We start from the raw sequence: 16592 nt of genomic DNA on the forward strand, positions 1-16592 counted from the left end.
AGTGAGTTGAGAAACATAAAAGTTGTCTTCAGATATTTGAAGGTCTAGCATATGGTAAAAGGATGAGATTCAGATATTGCTTCTGAGGACAGAATCCAACCCAAGGGGAAGATACTCCAAAGATACAGATTTTTGCTTTCACACAAGGAACAAAGCTTCCTAAACACAAGAATGCAGCCTTGGGGATAGCAAGCCCTTCCTCTGCGTCTCTCCAGGTGGCCCTGGCCACACTGGCAGCCTCCGCACAGACCTGCACACATTTATACCACATTTGCGACTCCTAAACATTGTTCCACCTGCATCTGCCTCACTATCTACCCACCCCAGAGCTCTGGCTTCGGCAGGGAGGTGGACTGATGCCCTCCACATTTCCTTCCAAGGGTAGGATTCCACGGAGCCTTGATTCCCCCCAAATTTTAAAAGCGCTTATCTGTTTTATAGATGCAGAAATGTCAGAGTGCTGAGTAAGCAGCCAGAATTAGAGGCAGACGATGTCTCCCCTCTCACACCTCGATTCCTGCTCACACTTGAATAACTACTTCTACAAAACCAACTTTAACATCGTTACAGAGCAACTTAGTCCTAACCTTATTCTAGAAAATTGGTCTGGTCCCCAGTGGCCACTATATCATTTAGCTGAGAGCTTACTATCATTTCTAAGTTAATTTGTGAGTTAATTGTCAATGTCAGGAAGCTCTGACACTGCAGAAAATGGTAAATTGTGGAGATAAACCAGGGTCAGAAAAATCTAAAATTGAATAAAGTTGGTTTTTTTGACCAGTTCTTATCAGAAAAATATGGTGACATGTGAAGGGTCTGGAATGGCATCATCTTTGAGCTGCCTCAGAACACGACCCTGCATTAAGTGCACATTGGATGACTGAGTAAAAAGTACTTTCCAGCTCCAAGGTTTCCACAATACTCCACGATCACAACCTCTGTTGTGTTTTTCTCTAAATGGCTATCCAATCAACCACACTAGAGAAAGAAGAACTCAGTCTCTGCCTGTAGTTATTTCCAATTTGACGGTCTAAAGGTGGTATTTAGTATGGTTAAATCCCTTAACGCTAAACACATATGCATGGCAGCTATAAGATAAAATCATGACTTCTCTTTTCAATACCACTGCATTTGGCTGGCCTGCACTTCAGGAACAGATACCTCTCATTTTTTCTCCTTGCTACTTGACCTCTGTGGTTATTTTCCTCCTTGCAAGGTCAAGCCCTTAACATCAGGATTATGTTAAAAGAAAGACGAATGTATTCCAAAACTTCTGAAATTATCAGGATTATGCAAAGTGAGGGCGGGTCCTCCTTTGCAGGAGAAACCTACATCTCAGTCCCAAAGGGTTCAAAGCACTATCAACGTCAGAGTGTTTACCAAATGTTCTAGATGCTCCTTTTTGCCCACAATATCTGAATTTGCAACAATCTATATCTATTCATTCCCAGCAGCACAGTTCTCATGGTAATAACTTCACTGTCTACCATTTGTTATTGCTTAATCCCCAATACATTGGAAAACGGAGTTAAATTGGAATGTGATGGTAATTAAGCAAAAGATGGCAGGGAGCCTTTATTTTCTAAGTTTTTTTGCAAAAAATCATTTTTGAGGAGTAGCAAGTTGAAAAACCACATCCTGACACATCTTGCACAGTTAATTAGACCCTTCCTGAGTGATAAAGCCCATGCCTTCACATGTGTCAACTGTCTTACCTGGAAGATGATATTCAGTTCTCCATTCATTGAAACTTTAGGGCAAGTAACACAAGGCTTGTCTACCAGCTTTCCTCTATTCTCAGACACACAGGTCAAAAGAGAAGTCAATGTTAGGCTGAAATTCCTGTAATTTACAATCTCCAGTTTGTGGACCAGAGCCAAAGGGCTCTTGGCTACAAAGTGTAAACAGATCATCGTTGCCTCTTAATCTGGGTAATTGGTCCCAAATGCTGTTGCCACTTTTCAGATAGATGCTTTACATACTTTTTAAAGAATCTGGAACTTTTCTCCATTGGCAGACAAAAGTCTGGAGTGTAATTCAGTCTTTTCATCAGCACTAAGACTCCTATAAACAGCCAAGTGATTCCATTTGGGGGCCTGTAGACACAGGAGGCTTGGGGCCTACTTCGAGAGTTCCACTCCACGTTTCTATGTTCTTCCAGCTCTCATTTGCTCCCACATCTGAGCCAACTGCTGAGTATTTACGTAATGTGCACAGCTTCTGAAAGAACTGAGCAGACTGGGCCACCTCCTAGAAGATGCCAGGCAGATTTCAGAAGCAGGGCTATATCTCATGCCAGCATAATGTGTTCTTATCCGTACATCCCTTGAAGGTAACGCACTGTAATGAGTTTGGTCTAAAGCCAGTTGTTTTGTGACATCATCTTCTGAGGAAAATTGTGGGGATGTCATATGGCAAAAGACAGTGGGGTGTTATGGGAGGAGGCTAGGCTTCGGAGAGATCCAGAGGGACACAAGCTGTCTGATCCCAACCAGGTGACATATCCTCCCTGATCCTCTGTTTCCATATCTGTAAAGTGGAGATTGTAACCTTGCAATTCATCTTGAGTATTAAATGAGATAGTATGTGTAAAGTTATGGGAGCATTCCACATATTATCATTATTATTATTATGTAAAGCATTTAAAAAAAATTTTTTTTAGCCTATCTTTCTGCTTCAACCTATACAAGATAGGGAACAAATTTTTTTTCTTCTGTGAAATCTCTAGCTTGGCCTTTAGAATTCCAAGAAAATACAGCTTTCATTGTAGGTCTTGCAAGACGATGACAAAATCGAACAGAGTTCTATTAATTTGTTTTTCTCTTAGACCTTCCTCCTTGCCTTTTTCCAATCTTCCTAGTGACATTTGTAGACCTTCATTTTTCTTGTAAATATTTCTAGAATACTATCAAATTCTCTATTAACTATCGCTTGGCCAAGTTCTACTTAGTTTTGTTTTGTTTTGTTTTTTATCTTTCACTGTTGCCCTGCCGTTTTTGTGTTTTTTTTCTTAGAATTCCACTCAGTTTATCTCTGTCTCTTTAGCACTAAGACATCCTACATAATGCAGTTTTCCAAGTGGAAGTTCAGCAAAGACTTACAGGAGATTTGGGAAACCAACTCCCTTCCTACTTCTGGGATAAGGAGATTAGGCAAGAATGAGCTTGTCTACTTTGACTTTTCCCATCAAATTTATTGCTGTCCTCAGTAGTTAAAAAATGGGAAAATATGTCTCCCACTCATAGTTTGTAGCAGTTTGCTTTCAAACAAAATCACAACTGTTTTTTCTCTAAAGAGGCAGTATATGACATTGTACTTAAATACAGAGATCCCAGAACGAGACACCTGGGGTTCAAATCACTTTTACGGGCCGTATAACCTTGGGCAAGTTATGTAACTTCCCTATGACTAGTCTTCCTTATCAGAAAAATGGAAGTGATAGCATTTTCCTAGAACTGTTAGGGTAAACCAAACTGAGTTAATACATGTAAAGTGCTTAGAATGGTGCCTGATTATAGTAAGCACCCAAGAAATATTAGTTAATAATATTTCATCCAGATTCTCCTTTGTAAAAACCCCTATGTATATTTAACAACCAAAAGACTGAAGATTTCCCCCTGTTGGACTCTTATATATGGTCATCTTTCCACACACATTATTGAAAATTTGCTTCATATACTCTTCTTCCCTGCTTCAGAACATTATAAGAAATATGAAATAAAATAAAACAACAATTGCAAAAATATCTTCTAGTTCTCTCCCCACAGCCCATTATCTATGTATTCATCATCAGCTAAAGTGAGATGAAAATTTTATTATGAACCAAAAAATGCAACCATGGTTTTACCCCATAGTTAGTGAATCTGGGTTAGGTTTAGGGAAACCTGGTTTGAATTTTAGGTGAACCTCCTTTCTACTCTCAAATGCCAAGAGAGGATTTATAGTTTCAGGTGGATATCGAATGAAATTTGGTTCATCTGAGTTTTACTTTAAGTTTGTCATTTGAACGAACTCAAATTTCATACAGCCTAATCCTTATATTTACAGTTTTTCTGCCATTTTCACCTCAGTTAATAAAAAAAATTAAGTAAAAATTGAGACATGATGTACAGTATGTGAGCAAATTGTAATATTATAGAATACATGCATTCCTTTGTCTCAAAAATAAGAAATTATGAAGAAAGTATCATAACGTGCTTTAATGAGTCAAACTATTTTGTGCAGTATATTCCCCTTTAACTACTATTCCATTTATCTGCCATGAAATTCCAAATTGACCAGATGATAATTAGCAAAATTGTCTAGTTCTGTCAACATTTAAAGATCTGTATCACGCCATCTTTTATCCCTGGCTCAGTTAAACTGTGACTTTAAAATCAAATTTGTATAATTTAAGCTTTCTCCATTTTTGCATTTCATCCCCAGAAATCAGAAGCCCAGACTTTAAGCTAGCTAATTTTCCAAAATTATATGCTACAGGTTTTGGAAGATTTAGGGATAGATATTTTATGTCAAAATGATAGGTTCACAGTTCATGATTGATGATCTTGTACAAATAAATGATATATGCCCATTAGATAAAGGGGTCTTCTGGGATGAGAAGATTAGGCAAAAGTGAGCATAGAGAAATTTCTAAATCCTACATTTGCAGAGATATGGGCAACATACTGTCAGCTTCTGTTTTATTATAAGACAAAATAATCTTAAATAACTTACTTATGAAAATTGATTTTATCAATGAGCTCTGAAAAGATTATTTGCCTAAAACTGCATTTTTCACTCTAACAGTTAAGTAGAAACTCTGTAGTTACATTTCACTGAATACCTACTTTTTAATTTAACTAAAGAGTCATGCTGAGATAATGTTTTTCTTAAGAAATGTATACTATATAAAATTCCCCCAAATACTGCTAAGATCTTTTCATAAATTAACTACATTTCATACTATTTAAAAATATTAAAACATGAAAACACACCAAAAAAGTCATGAGCTTTTTTTTTTTCAATTTGTAGTCCCAAATCTACTGTTCATAAAAATAAACTTTACAACATCTTTAAGAATCCAAAAGAACCCCGGTCAAGATTTTTTTGGCTAGAAAAGAAAGCGGTTTTGATATTCAAAAATTTGGCTGTGCTTAGTCAATCCCCAAAAGGGAAAAATCAGCTAATCTTAGCAAGATGGTAAATTTAAGTGATTCTGTAATCTAACTTAGTCCTAAATCATGTTTTAAAATATGATCAAACAGTAGGGACTGGGAAAAGACATAGAAAGTTTCAAAAATAACTTAAAATAGAAAAGTTGAGCATTTCTTTAAGAGGCTTTTCTGTTTCTAAATTAAAGTATGAATAGCATCCTACTGAAAAATAGCAGCAATGTCTGTGCTAGCATGTTTCACTTAATGGCAACAAAAAAGTCCACTTAACATATTCTACTGTATCATATAAAGCAATATTAAACATCAGATTTTTGTTTGTCAAGTATTTCAGGTGTCATTCTAGAGAGCAAGCCAGCTAAATATGGATACATCTATACACAGAATGTAATACTCATGCAACATACAACTCTGCACACACATGCACAGGCACACACAAACATATATACATGAAACCTGACCAGGCTCTGCTCTGGGTCCTTGATAACTCTGGCATATTGTAAGCCCTGGAAAGAATTTTAATCTACATGGTTGGAAAATAGGGGCCTTTTAAATATGCTGCATACAATTTGTGATGGTCATCTCTAAAATGCTGCTCCATTATCCTTTTCCATTTGGAATGAATGAGGCTAATTAATTTCAGACCATACTTGATGAGGTCAGCACCATACGAGGGGTGCGTGCTAGACATTGCTAATCTCTTTCAGCTGAGAGTGATGAATTAAAGATGAAGCATGCCTTTGCAGGCCTAATTTAGAATGTATATCAAAAAACCTACAGCAAATAATACTATACCCTACAACAAAGGAAAACTTGTTCTCTCAGGCTCCCTGAGTTGTGTTGATTTTAAAGACATTTTCTGTCCTCTTTGGAATTCCAGCTGTGGATGGGTGAACCATATCAAGAAAATCAAGCCATCTCTCACACATGGCCATGTGGACAAAAAGTGGGATTAAAGGAAAGAAAGAAAGAAAGAAAACAAAAACAAAATACAACAATCAGGGTTTGATCCCTTGTGTATTAAAATTCCACCTACACATTAGGCATTTTTTTTTTCAGAGCTACCAGACTAACAAAGATCCCAAATTAGCAATACCTTTATTCAAGCAATGACCACCCAGCTCTGCTGGGACATTTCAAAGCAACATGCTAAATGAGGCAGCCCAGTTGTTTTTAAAGCAGATATCCTAATGAGTCTTATTAGGTTTTTCCATGTCTCTACTTTGAAAGCCAATAGAGATTGACCAGGTAGATAATGTGATACCTTTTATTAAGCCAAGAAATAAATTGTAATACAGATGCCTGCAGGCCAAAATGTTCTTATGAAAGTTCATGCTATGCCAACTTCTGAGTTGAAAAAGGGAGGTACTTGCTGATCTGAACTCTAAAGAGAAGAAGGAATTAGTCATGACTTCCCAAAGATGACTATTACAAATCCCTAAGGGAGGCAAAGGAGGTGGTTTAGCCCACAGACTGGAGAACATACCTTGCAAAAAGTGTTTCAGCCTATCTAGCAAGAGAAATTCTGACAGGTTATTCTAATGTGTTGGAATTTCCAACTGGTGGCCACAACAGCTCCTGACTTTGTATCCCAGTAGCCCTCATTAGAACAAAGCTGCTTCAAATTAGGTCCAATCTGCATGCTGAATCAATCTTTCATCCCTTTGATTGCTTCTGAAAATATTTATATTTCTTAATAATGCACATTTTGTCTTGCAACTTCTGATTAAACCCAGACGAGGGTTCCCAAAGCAGGCAATGTATATGGAAGGGTGATTTGGGACAGGAAAAGGAAGATAAAAAGCACAGGTTTTTCCCATTGGGGAAAAACATTACAGAATATAAATCTAGTAATTTTGGTTATGGAAGTATCAGAGGAGGGTTGCAATAAATACAGATTGGGGTATTATTGTGACCTAATGGAGACTACAGAATATTCTTATTATTGTGTGATTCCTCATTGCGGCTTTGACTATTTGGCTGGGTAGTTTAATAAGTTTTATGAAAAATTATTGTGGGGAAGACTTTGGAAAATTTCATGTAACAACCAGTAATAGCCCACTCAAAGTATCACATCATAAAATAGAGAAATACTTATAAAAGGGACATGATCTGATGATCTAAAGTATGTTTTTTGTTGAATGGGGAACATAGCACAGGGGAAATGTTCTCAGGGGGTTTGAGATTCCTGATTTGGGGGCCAAGAGAAAGGGGTCCAGTTTCCACTGTATCACCAACCTGCTGTATGACCCTGAGTCAGTCCCCTAATCTCTGCAGACCTCCCACTCTTCTTCTTGTTTTTATCTGGAAAATAAGGAAGCTATGTTTTTCTAAAGAACCATCATTATTTGACATATTTGGCATTCTCAGGAGGCAAGAAAAAGGAAATGGTGACCTCCTGTAGGGCTGAGTGTCCTTAGGGCCAATTTCTGAGAAGCCACACCCTCTTGCCTATACCATAGTTCTGGTATATAATAAATGTTAGCTGCTGTTAGTGTTATCATTCCCTTTTTCTTCTTTATTTACATGACTTGGAGTGGAAAAATCCTGAAACAAACCTTAGAAGGCATAGATTCAAATTCTGACTATACTCCTATTAGCTCCATGACCTCAGATGACTCTCGGAGGCTCAGTGTACTCATCAGCAAAATGGGGATTCACAATACCTACTTGTACAGGATTTCAGTACAAAGCAAATGAGTCATGCATGTGAGAGGACTTTTTAAACAGGTAGATCCCCATAAAAATGCAAGGGCTGATGGTCTTATTAAAACATTTTTAATCCCTAGGTTGGAAAACCTCTGGATGCTCGGAGTTGGTTAACAGATAATAAAAAAAGATAATGTCTTCATTTTGCTTCTCAAATAAATCACCTTAAAATGAGATATATAAAATGCATTAAACTGTAAAAAATAAATGCGTGTCCTCAATTATCACTGTCATCTACTTGATCTTATTCTACTGTTCTCTACCTCACCTTGTAGTTCTCTCATAATTTGATCTTACCAGAGCATTAGATGACTCTTAAGTCACAGGGTTTAGAGCAGCAAACCCACTCTCTTCTTTGCCTTCCAAGGAAAGGAGAGAAAAATCTACAAGTAAAAAGAACACATTTTAGTAAATATTAAATGATGACCTCAAAGAAGCCTTCATACCCTCGTGAAAATACTGTCAAACTTTGCTACTGGCCAACTGTATATTGGATGTGAACTTAAAAATAGATTCATTATTGAGATATAATTTGGTTTAAGCTAAAGAAGCATCATGGGGTGGGGAGTTGTTTTGTGAGTGGGATTATTAAAGAGTTGGGGCCTAAAGGTGTATGTCTATTTTAAAAAGAAATTTTCTGATTGCAGATAACTTCTCAATTTGATTTAGTGTCGAACGATAGTGATGGGGTTGATAAGTGAGCATTCATCGGTAATTCATCTTGTGCTGGTAGAAATTTACAGCAAAGCAGTGCTTTCCCAACAGTGACAAGCCCTATTAATCTTCTTCAGACACATTTCAATAGGTGTTCCCATCTGTGGCCAACATCTAAACACTCTGGCAACACTGGCGACTTGAAGACACCTTCATTTCAAGTTACACTAGTGAAAATGTGATACTAGATTGTACTCTATTTTTTAACCTAATTCTCTCTCTTCATTCAATTAGCCTTTCTTGCCTGGATTTTCTGCTCATGTGTAACATCATTTCCCAGGGAGAGCTCTCGGAGATTTGGTTTCTTAGAGATGCACAGTCTCCCCCAAGGTTAGCAACCAACAACTTTTTCACAAATTAAAATTGCATAGATTCCAATTCTGACAGTCACCGGCCTCTGATCATGTATGCCCTTAAGAAGTAGAACCTGCTCAAATAAAACTCGCCTGTGCATTGAGAGGGCTAAAGAAAAGGAGAAGTTTATAAATTCAATTTGTGTTCATATTTAGAATGCAATTTATTATTATGAACTATGATGTAAATTTCACTGTGGGGGAATGCTGGGAAAAGGAGAGGTAATCAGAAGAAGATGGTGAAAAAGAAGCCAAAGGTTCAAATAGTCACGTTTGCCAAACATATTCGGTCTATACGATGAAATCCCTCTCCTGTCCTTTTGTATCCACTGGGAGACCTCCCGTTAGGGAGCAAAATAAAATAATCAGTTTGGGGATAGATTATTTCACTTAAATTGCCTTTATTCTACCAGTAACATGCTCTGGCTGGCTGCAAGTTTAGTCTAGGTGAAAAATGTGGAGGGGGTGTTTGATTTTGGATTGCACCTAAGTGCTTTTTTGTGCCATTTTCAACCTCATAATAGGTTTGGTCTTGCAAAGAAATTGGATTTGAACAGCATTTCTCTTGTGCACTTTAGAAATCTTTGAAAAGAGAAAACTCTGACACATTTTTATTTTGGAAAGGTTAGATACATCTACATAATGGATGGAATATTTTAACTTTACTGAACATTTTTTGTAATTTGAAATATATATATACTATATATATATATGTGCATGTGCATTTGTGCCTGTGTGTTACTAGTTTTTTGTGTGTATATATGATAAAGATATATATTCTCAAAAATGTCTCCCTCCCTCACCCCAACTATTTTTTGCAATGATCATTTGAGTTTGTTATAGATCTCAATAACCTTATTGTAGGTGGCAAGTTTAAATGTGCCATATTAATAACTTGTTATCCAAGACAAATTAAGTCCTTATGTGTCAAAAGCATTCGGCACTGGATTATCTACAAGACAAGTATTTATTGAATAAATGTTGAGTCCAATTTCATTTTAATGTGACTGACTGTATGTTCAGCCTCATAGGCAGAGATAAAAACACTCAGACCTGTAACTGTGTTGCAACATTACACCTAACTTGTCTATTTCCATTATTGTCTCTTAACTCAGAATATGGAAAGAAGGCTTGCTTTCTTTTTTTTTTTTTTTTTTTTTTTTTTTGGTTGTTGTTGTTCTGAAGAGCAAGGAGAGAGATAGAAAAACGGCTGGCATTCAGCCTAAAGAGAAATCATTGAAACAAATTAATCCTATGCCGTTTAAATTGACATGGTAATCCATCATCAGAGAAGGCAAACTCTGAAAGCAATCTAGAATCTGCCCTGCTCTTTCACTGGCCCTGGAGGCACAAAGACAGATAGTAAAGGAAGGAGGGGGGAATCATAAAAGTTAGGAATGCCTGAGAAAAGAATAAAATTGGTTATATCAGCTCTCACTGTCCTGCCTCTGCAAACCTCCTTTGGAAAGGAGAAGTTAACTTTCAACAGTTGCTTTCCCAACTTTACCTCTAAGTGGTAAGTCTCTGCAGTTGAGCTCCAGAAGTCTGCCTCCTTCTTGAGGCTGCCAGGCTGCTGACTACAGTCTAACTACATTTCAAAAGTTGACCAACTAGGAGATTTGGCAGAACCCACAGTTACACAGAAACTTTCCCAAAGTGGTAAGAGGCTTTTTGGTGGGGTTTAGGATTGGAGTTTTGTTTTGTTTTGTTGTTGTCTGGGGTTTTTTGGTGGGGGGAGCCTGGGGGGAGTGTTCTTCTTTTTTCCTCTTATCATCATCTCATTTTGCATTCAAAAAAGGATGCTATTGTAATTTTTTTAAAAAAGAGTTTTATAACATCCCTAAAAACTAAGGCAAGCCATCACGCATTTTATTTTTGGAGGCTTACTTTTCATAAATCTGCCTTTACTACAAAAAGCCTACAGAGTTACAATTGGTTTTAAATTTCAAAAATTATATGTAAAACTGAAATATGTCCCATCTTAGTAGATAAAATTTAAAAATAAAAAAATAAAAAAGACTTAGCAAGAATTCCATTGTAGACACAATGTGGCTATATTTCCAACACACTGAAACCTAAGAATTATTTTTCTCTTGAGCTATCATACGTAATGTTTTGTTTTTGTTTGGGGGGGATGGGGCATTTTGCAGAGTGTTCCCTTCCTCATTATTGCCTGGACATACAAATTTGAACACAGATGTGAATATTATTTTTTCAATTTAATACTTCATCCAGCTATAAAGGCAGGACAATTTGAAAATATTTTTTTAATTTCAGAAATTCACTGGGTTAACAATAGACAGTATGTGAAGACAAAAGCCCAAGTACCTTGGTACCAAAGGCAAGAAGGAAGAAGTATATGAATATAAACCATACTCAACAGCTGCCCTATTTTAATTTATCTAGGATAGCATTTCATCTAGTTTATTAAGAAAGCTTTGTATGTTACTGAAACATCAGTATAAACATCACACCTTTTTTCTATAATTAGAATTTTTATTCACTGGTTTTTAAAAGGAGGTGGATAATTCTTGCATACTAATACTTTTTAAAATACATAAGCATAAGAGACAAATTAAAGGCATTTCCGGAGAAAATAGGAAAAGAGAGTTAAAGACTCATATTAAATATTCATTTATCCACAACCATGCCAGTTGCAATTGTAAGAGTTGCTAGGAAAGAAGAACAGGTTTAGGTGTTTGTTTTTAATAGAACCTGGGGGATTGAAATAGCAGCTCTTCAATAACTGAACATTCAATTGCACTTCCTGAAAAAGATTCAATACCTTTGGATTTGTTTTCAATTTATAAACAACGTAGACTTTAGCAAAATAGTATATAATTTTAAAAGCCATTAAATTTACCAAAATTACATGAACGGAAATCAGTGATTAAATAAACATAAATCTTTATCACTCAGAGGAGATGATAAAGAAAAATATCTTTTTTAAACCTCTCTGTTTACATTTCACAATACTAGCTTCTCTTTAATTATTTGGTAATGTTGCAACAAAGTATGTACAAAATAAAAATTTCCAACATATCTTTGGAAGTAAATAAATAAGGTGTTAACATACATTCTACAAAGAAATTAGGTTCCCCAATTTTTTAACTTCTTCTCACTGACATGTGATGTGATATGGTCCTGTCACAAAATAACCAATGTGACATTTTTCACTGAAGTCAATATCCACTTCCTTTAATGTTTTCAGTTTTGCTTTAACTATTTAAAGTGACATCATCTCAATCAATTTACCTCAATCGTGTACATAGAAATCTCTTCAATAAGGTTGATTAATTTATTATGAATTGTAATAGATAGCTAGGAAAAGGTACCTTTCTCTATTATGTCCTCAAACTAAAAAGACTAGTATAAATTTTATTTAAACAACATACTTTGTGAACTCTCAAGCTAATATTTCCTATGGTTAAGAAGCTGAATATGATGTTAAATAGCTTCCTCTTAATTTTATACAGAAGTTCTTTACTTTTTTTTAACATGTACCTTCAAATATTTCAAGAACTCATCATTCTAAGAGAAGAAATGAAGTTGTAATGTAATTAATTAATTTTTTTCTAAATTCATGCATAATGTTTCCCTGTTATGGCAGTGTATGTCTCGGTCCATCCACTCACTCCTGTAATTATATGCTATATATTGAAAATGTTTCTTTAAAGGCTTATAAAAACGGATAGAATGAGAATTACTCCTAAAATTATTTTCTCCTGAAATTCACCTTGAGTTTGTGGTTTAAGAAAATTAAATCAAATACATCCCCTTTGTTGTTCTGCTTGTATTTTCTTTAAATACACTGATGTAGCTAATTAACAACATTAATTTATCTGGATATTTGCCTTACTAACATCCTCATATTTAAATGACTGACACCTGATACCATTTGATTAATGCTTTTTTGATATACCAAAAATTAACTGTCATTTTACAGATTTCATTACCAGGCTCTTGAGAAAGAGAAAAATATAGAATCAGACAATCATCCCTCACTCTCACTACTGAAAAAGCACTGATGTCCACATGGCTTTAGATGTCTTTAGAACTTTCTCAGCAGGAGTTGTCTTGCAATATAATATTAATATTAAAAGCACATATAGCCAACCCACATCAAACTTGGTTAAATGGGCAGAGAGCACCCTTATGCCATCATCTCTAGCTACAGTCCATTCTCCTTTAATTCTTCAGTCCATTGAAAAGTAAAATAGAGTGGCATATCACAAAAATTTTAAATAAATATATTAGGCAAAAGATGCTCATCTTTTGTTTAAATGTTCTGCCAAAGCTTCCAAACTAGAAAATTGATGTTTTTACTTTGAAGTGTCTTCCTATGATTTTGCCAGCCACAATAGCTTTACTATTGCTAAGTTGCTTTCAGCTTGTATTTCAACAATGGTGATAACCAAGGAGCTCATTCAAAACTCTTTTTTGCACTGGCTTCTGCCAGACTCCTGGAATGTACACATGAGTGACAGCCTCTCTCTAGTGCTTGAGTATATGAACCTTTAATCCATCAAGGAACTTCTAACACCGTAAGAATATATACACACCCATGTCCATCTACCTTCATGCATATGACTGGCACATAACTATCCATTAATATGCCACCAGGTTTGAAACCTGCAGAATACATTTTTTTCTAGTCTCATCGAGATTTTATGGCTATAATTTGGCTATTGACAAGATTCTAAATTAGCTTTTGCACAAATGAAAGAAGGTAAACTATGTATTTTTTTTTTTTACTTGCAGGTTTTAAAACTTTCTCCCACAATAATCTGTTGTATACATGTTCAAAATATTTTTAGAGTGAACTGGGTGGTCAGTTAAATAGAAGAAAATATTTCACTACATTATATTTTTCTTATTCCCTAAAGTCCATCGCCATGGAGTGCGCTGCGTTGATGGATGAGGCTGCTGTCTCTCTGAATGGAAACCTGCTATCATAGGAAGGGTAGAGGTGGGGAAGGACCAAGGAAAGGCAGAGCTCTGAAATCCTTGTAACTGGAGTGAATTTCCCCTTCCCTTCTTCCTCCCTTCCTTCTTCGGTTGCTTTTTGCTACAGCCTCTTTTGGTAGATTAGTGTAGTTAACCTTCGCTCTGGCCAAGACCAAGAAGGGTTAATGGAGACCCGGCTCCTGACACCCTCCAGGTCAGCGATACTTTGGAGTTTCCAACGCAGGAATTAGAGGATTACCGAGGAAGGAATTCAAGGTAGCGATCGCCTCACACCTGAACACATCGCTCCAATCCACTGGGATTCATATTAAAAAAAAAAAAATCTCTCTTCTGGAAAACGGTTAATTGGATCTGCAGCTATATTTCCTGTTGCACCGAAGAGCCAAGCAAGGCAGCCTGAATTGAATCCCTCAAGCTGCCAAGAAAATCGAGCAATTGAAGGGGGTGGGAGGGAATAAACCTTTCCAAATAAATAAATATATGTAGGGAGCTACTAGTTTCTTTAGGAAGTGCGGATTTTTAGGAAAAGATCCGGAGCGGGAAAAGGAAGAAGAAACGAAAAAGATTCTCCCCTTTCCTCACCGTCCGCCCCTCTTTCCCCTCAGTTAGTGCCTACTTCATGGTCTGCAGCTGTTTCGAACCTCAAGGTTTGTTCACAGTAATGAGTGAGACTCGCGCTTCGAGACGTGAAAAGCCATTTTCGCGCCAGGATTTTGCTGCTTGATTTTGGGAAGAGGGTTTTGCTCTGCCTCCCAGCAAGCTCCCCTCAAAGCCTCGCTAACTTCTGCAAGCCCTGCCAGCCTTTACTCCTCGGCCACTTTAGTTCCCTGCACCCAGCCTAGGGGTCCCAGGTGGGTTTTCATCGCTGGGGTGTGGCCTGATCCCCCCAAAGCTGATTTCCCGCCCTTTACAGAACGACGATGTCCTGTGGCTTCGTTGGTGTCCGTCACTCTGCCCCCTGCCTTCCTCTTCGGCCTCAGATGTCACCCCACCTGCCCACGAGCCGAGAACCTGGAATCCACTGGCCCTGCGGTCCCCAGCGGGTTCCACCACCCGGCGGCCACCCTAGACACCCGGTGGGTGGGAGGGAGAGGCAGCTGGCTGGGATGGGCCACTGGGTCGTCTTTAAAAATATTCAGGAAGATGATGGGCAGAGATTTTTCCAGGAGAAAGTTCGGGAGTGCTGCGGGTCGCGGCTGGGAGGAGTCCCCGAAATGCCAGGAGGAGAAATGCAACCCCTTTAGGCCACACCTTTACTCCCCGAAGGCGCCCGCAAAGACCGCGTGCGGTGGGACGAGCCGGCGGCCCCGCGCCGCGCCTGCGATCCACTGCCGCGGCCACCTGGCCAGTGCCACTCGCGGCGTGGAGCCCGCAGCTCCTCAGCGCTCGGCCCGCGGCGGCCCGCGCAGCCCTCGCCCGGCCACGGGACCAGGAAGCCGGCCGCGGCTGCTCCCTGCCTCTGGCTGCGCCCTCGCGTCTCCCGTCGAGGAGGGAGGGACAGAGGCCTGCGCCGGGAGCTCCCCGGCGGTGGTCGGGCCGCCCCCCTCGAGGCTGGCTCCCCCCTCTCGGCCTCGCCAAATCCCTGAAAGCCCCGTCCCCCTTCGTCACCCCGGGGGCTTCTAATCACTCAGTATCGATTTCCCTAACTCTTTTCATCCTGTTGAAGACACATCTTAAAACACTCCAGCCCGGAGTGTGCTCTGGGCTTTATCCACACTAATAAAATGATTTACCCTTCTCTCCGCGCTCTCCTCACAGAGGAAAATCGTTCGAGCCTCGGCTATTTGTGTGTGATCAGTAAATATTTAGTGCGGTGACATCCTCAGCTAGGCTTCGGATCGATTCGGGGCCCACCGGGAGGTGCGCACGGTCCGGGCGGGGCCGCGCCGAGCCCGCCGAGGGGGCTCCTCCCGCCCTGGCCGCCGGCCGCTGATTTACGGCCTCTGCAACCAGCAAAGGGGGGGCGAAAGCGCGCCTGGAAAATTGGCTTTTCAACCTTTTTACTTCTGACATTCAGCCACTTCCCCAGGCTCTAATTCTCGCCCCCACTCATCCCTCCCCCCAACCTGGGGCGCCCTGTGCGCCCCGGGAGCCCTTCCAGCGGCAGCGCGCGGCGCTCTCGCGTCCCCTCGGCCCCCGGGACCACCTATCACAGCCCTGCGCTGCGACGCGGGGAGGCCCCGGCCCCTGCTCCGGGGGTCGCCGCCTTCGGGGAGAGGAGCCGTCCGCCCGCCCACACCTCCGAGGGCGGAGAGGGGGTGGAGAAGCCCAGAGGCGCATTTGCTGGACGGCGAGCTGCTCTCCCTTTCCTCGACCTCTCGGCCTTTCCCCTACTCCAGTGACTGGTCCTCGACGCCCATCCGGCCGGATGGCGTCGGGTGGAAACTTTTTACTTTCCTCGTAGAGAAGCTCCCCTTTCCTTAGAAGCGAAAACGCTTAGCTTGGAGATGTTGGGTGGGGGCCTCCTGCCCTGATCTAGGCTGCGAGAGGGCTGCGGCCACAGCGGTGGCAGTGTCGATGACCGCTGGCCCTCCTGGCCTCCGCGGGACGCACACTATCTCATTGTTGTAGGGCCGCATCCTGGACCTGAGACACAAGGCAGTGGGCCTGACCTAGAGTCGGGCACCGCACGGTCTCGCCGCATCCTATGGGACCTGCCACCTTGGACTGCTACTTTGCCCCAGTAGGATGTGAG

At 39.7% G+C, this 16592-nt stretch overlaps 1 long non-coding RNA gene across 1 annotated transcript in view; it reads right to left on the reverse strand.

Moving 5' to 3' along the window:
• The window catches only part of LOC105871252 (uncharacterized), a 107327-nt gene that overhangs the window by 86840 nt on the left and 3895 nt on the right, over positions 1 to 16592 (reverse strand). The window contains exon 2 of the long non-coding RNA XR_012920086.1: positions 8160 to 8245. This is a non-coding gene — a long non-coding RNA (uncharacterized LOC105871252). The remainder of the gene's footprint in view (positions 1 to 8159; positions 8246 to 16592) is intronic.

This window comes from Microcebus murinus, chromosome 7, assembly GCF_040939455.1.
Source record: "Microcebus murinus isolate Inina chromosome 7, M.murinus_Inina_mat1.0, whole genome shotgun sequence".
NCBI lineage: Eukaryota > Metazoa > Chordata > Mammalia > Primates > Cheirogaleidae > Microcebus > Microcebus murinus.